A 7,500-nucleotide genomic window follows, 5' to 3' on the forward strand; every position below is an offset into this window, starting at 1 on the left:
AGATATTAGTGTCTAATCCATAGTTTTCGAGATCGCTGAGATGAATGGTGACACTCCCAATGATCTTTCAGTCCAAGTTCAGCCAAGATAGGAAGGGGGGCGGGGTTGAGAAGGAGGGAAATATGGAATGTCAAAAATGCCTGGCAATGTAATTGAAGCAACTATCTTAACGGAAGAGAGAGAGAGAGAGAGAGAGAGAGAGAGGACGTTAGGGAGGAGAAAGAGAGAGTGGGTGAGTTTCCGGGCAGCACCGGGTTGGTCAGCTAGTATAGATATATACAGTGTATGTGTATATATATATATATATATATATATATATATATATATATATATATATATATATATATATATATATATATATATATATGTCTGTGTGTGTGCGTGTGTTGCATATGAAGCTGCTATAGAAGTGCAGACTTGCCAACAAGTGGAAAGGCGCATTCAAACTTTTCACTATAGAACAAGTGCGACAATGCTCCGTCAAGAGTTGTTGTTTTCATTACCTAGGAATTCTGACCACGATTGTAGTCATGGCGACCTGGGGCTCCTGCCCGACAGCCACACATGGAAAAGAGATTTCTCTCTCTCTCTCTCTCTCTCTCTCTCTCTCTCTCTCTCTCTCGAGTAGAATTACTCGACTGTCCTGCGCTATATTGAACCAGATTATCAAAAGTTGCCATTACAGAATTTCTCTCTCTCTCTCTCTCTCTCTCTCTCTCTCTCTCTCTCTCTCTCTCTCTCTCTCTCTCTCTGTCTGTAGTGAAAGTACGCTACTGTCCTGTGCTTTACTGAACCAGATTATCAAAAGCTACCTCTCTCTCTCTCTCTCTCTCTCTCTCTCTCTCTCTCTCTCTCTCTCTCTCTCTCTCTCTCTCTCTCTCTCTTTTCCTGCACCCCCAACATCTTTCGTGTCGTTTGTATTTACTAATTTAAATTTGTCACTTCCCCTTCCCTCTGTATCTTTCGTGAATTCTCTCAGCGCGTACTGCTTCATGCAAATCTCGTCCATCTCGCACGGTTTAGTTCATGGTGGTCTAGTTGTCATTTGGTACGTCCGTCCGTCCTACTTCTTCCATGATCACAATCGTTATTTCGACATAGATGCGACTTATTTCCCACGACCTCCAATCTCTCTCTCTCTCTCTCTCTCTCTCTCTCTCTCTCTCTCTCTCTCTCTCTCTCTCTCTCGTGTGTATGTGTGTGTGTGTTTGTACATTTAGAAACGTGTAAGACCATATATTACTCGTTTTCATGGAAGCATTGGGTTCATCTAAAAATAGTGGCCAGCTTCTGCGGTTTAATCTGGGACTAGGGAAAAAATATGACCATTTCCAAGGCAAGAGTTATGCTGCAACAAACGCACAAGAGAGTATCCCGGATGTACTGTACATAGGAATAGACTTTTAGATATCAAATTGCATCTTAATCAGTTGTATCAGTTGAGAATGATGAAAAAGCAGTCCTTTAAACTTCCACTACCTGGATGTATATTGTATTAAAATATTTTGTAATTTGGCCTTTGTATTTTGATGGTATTTTATTTATAGTTATGGTAAAAATTGAGGCCAAGAAGAAATGAGACTTGGCAGTTCGTTGCTTTGAGTGATTTCATATTGCATTAGAATTATTTGTTAGTATGATCGTTGTATTTTGATAGTATTCTATTTATAGTTATGCTAGGATTGTCCCCAAAAAGAAATAAATCCGGGAAATTCGTTGCTCTGCAAGGAATTCGTTCAAGTTAATGGAAACAGCGAACGAAAACTGCAATCTTATATCTTCCTTTTCAGACCCTAACATTTCCATATGAATTTTCCACCCGTAACCACAGACACACTCAAGCGAAATGATTTCCAGGATCTTTTTAATATGCATGAAAAACTCTCTCTCTCTCTCTCTCTCTCTCTCTCTCTCTCTCTCTCTCTCTCTCTCTCTCTCTCTCTCTCTCTCTCTCTCTCTCATACCGCCCTTTGAAATATATTTTTCTTAACACTGACAGTGAGGATTTTTTGAAACTGTCAGTGAATTTATGAATTTCATTATAACTATATATATATGTATATATATATATATATATATATATATATATATATATATATATATATATATATATATATATATATATATATACGCATACACACATACATACATATGAAATCTTTCGTTTGGTTTTGTGGGTAGCGCAGTCAGTAAGATTGATCGAGACCTGCTTATGTAACTACTCTCTTTAGACTCCTTGGGTCCTTTTGAGCATCGATCTCCTACCATTAAGGGAACGAGGGAGACTCCACTATTGAATTCTGAAGGATGACTTTGGGAAATATTATTCTTGATCTTATTTTGGTGTCTGTGGCGCGTTTTGCTGGATTACAGACGGTATTTTTTATGCTTAAATGCCACCACTGGATTTTTTTTAAGCATATGTGCACATAACATGCACATTTTATTCCTGTGTTGGTTTGGGTGCCTAAGTTACAAGCGCTCTCTCTCTCTCTCTCTCTCTCTCTCTCTCTCTCTCTCTCTCTCTCTCTCTCTCTCTCTCTCTCTCTCTCTCTCTCAAATATATACAAATAATATATCCATTCTGAGGTTAATTTTTATATATGTTGATTTATATATTAATTAGTGGATAGATCATGGTCCGAAAATGGGCATGAATATTTTTTCAAACTTGGCTATTCTTTTAACAACCTTTCGAACCACTGTACCCTATACTAAGTTCGTAATATCAATTGGCATGCCAAGTTTTCCAAGGAATTTTTTCCGTCTCCCTCTCTCGCAGAATTATGGAGAATTATTGTTAGTAATATTATTTCAGTAGATGAAACCTATTCACATGGAAAGAGCACACCGGGGCCTTTGACTTGAAATTCAAGCTTCCAAAGAATAATGGTTTCAACCTCCCACCGACGACCCCACACTGCAGCAGTAACTGATCATGATACAGAGCCAGTGATTTTTCATCGCCCTTGGGGAGACGCGAACCCGCGACATCTGAGTAGCATTCCACGACACCAACCACTATACCAGCGGAGTTGTAGACTCTACTTGCAGAATCCTCACCGCATCCGTTTAGGCAAACGAAATCAAATAAATGTTCTCGCCGGTGATGTAACAAAAGTTATTATGACTGTGTTTTGACTTCTAGATAAGAGTGGTCGTAGTGTGATGAAACCCTTTGCCAGGGCTTAATTGTGTTCTGCCACCCTTTCTTCTTAGCCTTCAAGGCCTCTTCCCTTTCATCTCCAACACCTTTTCCCTTCATTCAAAACTTTTTTTTGTTTTCCTGTCTCTTGAAGTCCTTCCCTCCCACCCCCACCCCCACCCCTACGCCATCCTGGTACTATTGTCCTTATGACATCCCCCTCCTGCTTCCCCCTTATTTACTATTTCCCTATTACATCCCCTTGAGAGAGAGTGAGAGAGAGAGAGAAATGTCTCTAGCAGAGTTTGATTTCATGTATTAATTCTATTGGGGTATTATTATTCTTTTTCGATATTTTCTTTGTCGACAATTGGAATGAATGTATTCGTGTATAGACTGATTGCGTGCGTATCCTAAATGTTAGAGTGACAATTGTTCTTCAATGATTATGGTTATTTTTGTTCTTTTATCTACATTAGACTTATTTTATCTGAGATGATAATGACGTCATGTAACGTGAAAAAGATGAGTTATTTGAGCTTAACCAATTTTCCATATACAGTACATATACTTAATTCTAAACGTAATTGTTCAGAGAAGAAAAACTGTTATACTTACATTTTTCTCTCTTGTTTTTCTCTTAAAAAGAACCACTAGTGGAGGCGATAAGTTTTAGTACAGTAGAACTTTGGCTTTGGCTTATGGATATGTTACGTAGCGAGCACGAATGAAATACGCGTATTTCACTGCCATGCAGATTGATGTATAACAATTATTAGTAGTACTGTAGTAGAAGTGACAAGTATTAAAGTATCTACTGCTGTAGATTTGTTTTCACCTAATTTTTAGTGCTCTCTCTCTCTCTCTCTCTCTCTCTCTCTCTCTCTCTCTCTCTCTCTCTCTCTCTCTCTCTCTCTCTCACGAATGAAATCACCAAGCTCTCTAGGTTTTTAGGAATCTTTTGAATGAATAAACTTCGTTTCATTTGTGAACAAAATCACTTGAAACTTACATTTATTTACGGCTTCAACCATATTTTTTTTCTTCTATGTTAGAATTGGTTTAGAATGTCTCAGTTTTAGTCACTACATTCCTTGCTATTGTAGAAATGAAAATATTCAATGTTTTTTATAAATTGAGGAGTGGCTCACCTTTACCAAGCCTTTATTCTGCGAGTCCAAATAAGGCATTTGATGCCTTAAATGTTCAAGAAAGTAGTTTGGACACTCGACTTCTTGATAGTGTTATCTATTGATAAGCGCTACTGAATTTTTTCATTCTTGCTGGGGTTGTTGGGCGATAAGAGCTTCAGAATGAAGAATAGAGACCCTGTCATCAAGTCACGTACGGTATCAGTATTTACAATGAATTACATGGTGATGACTCACTAATGCGACAAGGTTTTGTCATAAGGAAAGTATATTCTAAAGACATTATTATTATTATTATTATTATTATTATTATTATTATTATTATTATTATTATTATTATTATTCCACCTGTTCACAGCACTTTCCTTGTTTCCTAGGATGTATGACCGTGCTTTATATTCTTTAATAGGGGTATTTAAAGTAAAATTCTCTCTCTCTCTCTCTCTCTCTCTCTCTCTCTCTCTCTCTCTCTCTCTCTCTCTCTCTCTGAGAACAAAATACCAATGTTGATCATCCACCCTCCAATCATCAAACATACCAAATTCCACCCTCTAGCCTCAGTAGTTTTTATTTTATTTAAGGTGAAAGTTAGCTGAAAGTTTTATGGGCCGCGGCTGTAAGTTCCAAGGGCCGTGGCTGAGAGTTTCATACAGCATTATACGCCGTACAGAAAACTCGTTTGCGCCGAAGACACTCCGGCTCATTTATTACCTTTTTTTATGATTTACGAGTAGCGCTAGATTTTTCTTGAAGATAATGAGTCATTTTACATTTCTGAATGATTTGCCAAGGAATCAGGCTTACGGCCTTTTAAGGAAGAACCTGATTAGGGGATTGTTGTGCTGTGTCTACTATTTAATCAGTCGCGTAGTGTGTGCTTGCTTGTTGTTATTCTTGTCTTGGGCACGCGCAGTCAGTGCCAGTGAGAGCAACTCAGGCCCAGGACAGGTTCATTTTCATCGCTGTGATAAGGAAAAAATAGCATTGGAAAAGACGTGCATTTGTTAACATAAACTGGCATTTCATTTACTGTGATACAAAGTTTGAGATTTCCTTTTGTGCTTGATTTGATTATTGCTATGGTGAGTATACACGTTCCAGTAGATGTGTATGTGTGTGTACATACGTAAAGACGAGTACAGTGTGGAGAAGTTATTAGAATTTTAGTGACCAGATCATTGTGTATACGCTAACTCGCACTGGTTCTTAGAAAGCAGATCCAGTAGCAGTGGTTTCTTTTTAGGAATTTAGTAAATTATCAGTCACCTTTAAACTGTTTAAAATTCTTAATCACGCTCAAATTCATTTAAAAACAGAAAAATGAAAATAAACGAGGAGTAATGTTTGCGTCCCCCAGTTTGATTGCTGTGTCTCAGAAGAGGGGACTTTCACTTGTGTTGAGTAGCGACGCTGACACTTGCCATGTGACCGCCAGGGGAGGTCACGGGAGAGCGTTTCTTCTTCTTCTTCTTCTTCTTCTTCTTCTTCTTCTTCTTCTTCTTCTTCTTTTCTTCTTCTTCTTCTTCTTCTTCTTCTTCCTCCTCTCGCGGGATTGGAAAAGAGGGTCATTCAGTAATCCCAAGCCATGCTCGCCGTCGCCTTTGACTTTCAAGAGCTGCTGGTGTGTTGCAAAAACCCTCTTTTGCCAGCTTGTCTGTGGAATTAAGCATTGGGTTTGCTATTCCGGGTCAGTTTCCAGGATTGAAATAGAAAACACTTTTGTTTGCATACGATCCTTCCTTTTTGTCTCGCCTGTAGGCAGACAAGTTCAATTTCGGGTTTATTTGTTATTTTAAATGTTGCTTATCTGATTCGTGCACGAGAGAAGTTCGTTAAGTAGGAAACACCGTAAGTCCGAATGTCAAATGCAAGTCACTAATGTTTTGACTTCGGTGTCAGATCAGAGTTTCGGAATATATAAATATTTAAACTTGTGGAACTTTGTGGCATACCTTGACCTACTCTAACCTCCCCCACGATTGGTCCTTTCATCCCCACTTCGTATCTTGCAAAATGAGCAGAAAATAAAGAAAAGAAGAGATTCAGCACTAGATGCGCCTTTAGAGCAAGCCAAGGTTGGGTCATGTACTACATAACTTTTTCCTCGGACCACATGGATGGAAAATGGTGGTTCTTGTGCGTTACCTGTATGGTTATTTTGTTGTTATTGTTAGTAAAGCTGGAATTTTCATTTCAGTTAAAACTTTTCATTGATATTGTGTGCTTCACATCCACAGGTGTGTATTGATGGAGATAACAAAGAAAATGGTTGGGGGAGGGAGGGAGGGTCTGGTCTTTGGTCTTTAGATGGCCCTGCTCCATCTCCCTCCTGAAACTCTGCCTGCATTCAACCGTTTATTGCCGTCGAGTTTTGTTATTTGTGCAGGGCAAAACATCCGAATGCGCCCTTTTGGGCCTATTTTCAGTTGAAGATTATAAGATATTGATACTATATAAGTACTGTCATGTCAAGTAACATATTCTTAAAGGCCCAAAGGATGGGTCTTAACTGTTTTGCAGATAGATACACTAATCTCCCTTTGTTGCTTAATGTTTCACGCATAGTTGACTCACCACTGCTGAGAGAAAATACGGTAAATTTTTCGAGGTTGACGGTTAGTTTCTTGACAAGGACTTGAGGTTACAGTACAAGGTGTATTGATAGATTACATTTTTTAAATGTCTATTATAAATTACTACACGGTCCTATAGAGTGGCAGGTTTTCCTCTGATTAGGTCAGAGCATTACGGCATTTTAAGACAGTTCTATGAAATTAGCGACTCGTAATTTTTGGAAATCTCTTCCGGGAGGTTCCCTCAGTTGAAGCTTCCTGTAAAATACTAAAAGTAGCAAGTTAGATTTAGCTGTTAGATCTCTCTCTCTCTCTCTCTCTCTCTCTCTCTCTCTCTCTCTCTCTCTCTCTCTCTCTCTCTCTCAAGAGTGTACTATGCGCGCTTGCATGTGAATCTTAGTTCACGCACCAACGTTGAGTATTGTAAACAAGATCCATTTTCAAGGTTAACATTCAGTTTTAACATAACAGTAACTATTTTTGATAGGCTGCTTGAGTTGTACTCTCTCTCTTCTCTCTCTCTCTCTCTCTCTCTCTCTCTCTCTCTCTCTCTCTCTCTCTCTCTCACACACACACACACACACACACACACAAACACAAACAATATTAGCCTTTAAACTTAAGGTACATT

General features: G+C 38.7%; 1 protein-coding gene across 27 annotated transcripts in view; it reads left to right on the top strand.

The window, feature by feature from the left end:
- Positions 1 to 7,500, top strand: part of Mical (Molecule interacting with CasL) — a 388,129-nt gene that overhangs the window by 240,973 nt on the left and 139,656 nt on the right. For 3 of the 27 annotated variants that reach the window (XR_010856362.1, XR_010856369.1, XR_010856375.1), the window contains exon 1: positions 5,179 to 5,378. The exons of the other annotated variants lie outside the window; for them this stretch is intronic. The gene's annotated coding sequence lies outside the window, so the exon portion shown is untranslated. Of the gene's footprint in view, positions 1 to 5,178; positions 5,379 to 7,500 lie in introns of those variants that run through there. 27 annotated transcript variants of the gene reach the window in all.

Source organism: Macrobrachium rosenbergii, chromosome 21, assembly GCF_040412425.1.
Source record: "Macrobrachium rosenbergii isolate ZJJX-2024 chromosome 21, ASM4041242v1, whole genome shotgun sequence".
NCBI lineage: Eukaryota > Metazoa > Arthropoda > Malacostraca > Decapoda > Palaemonidae > Macrobrachium > Macrobrachium rosenbergii.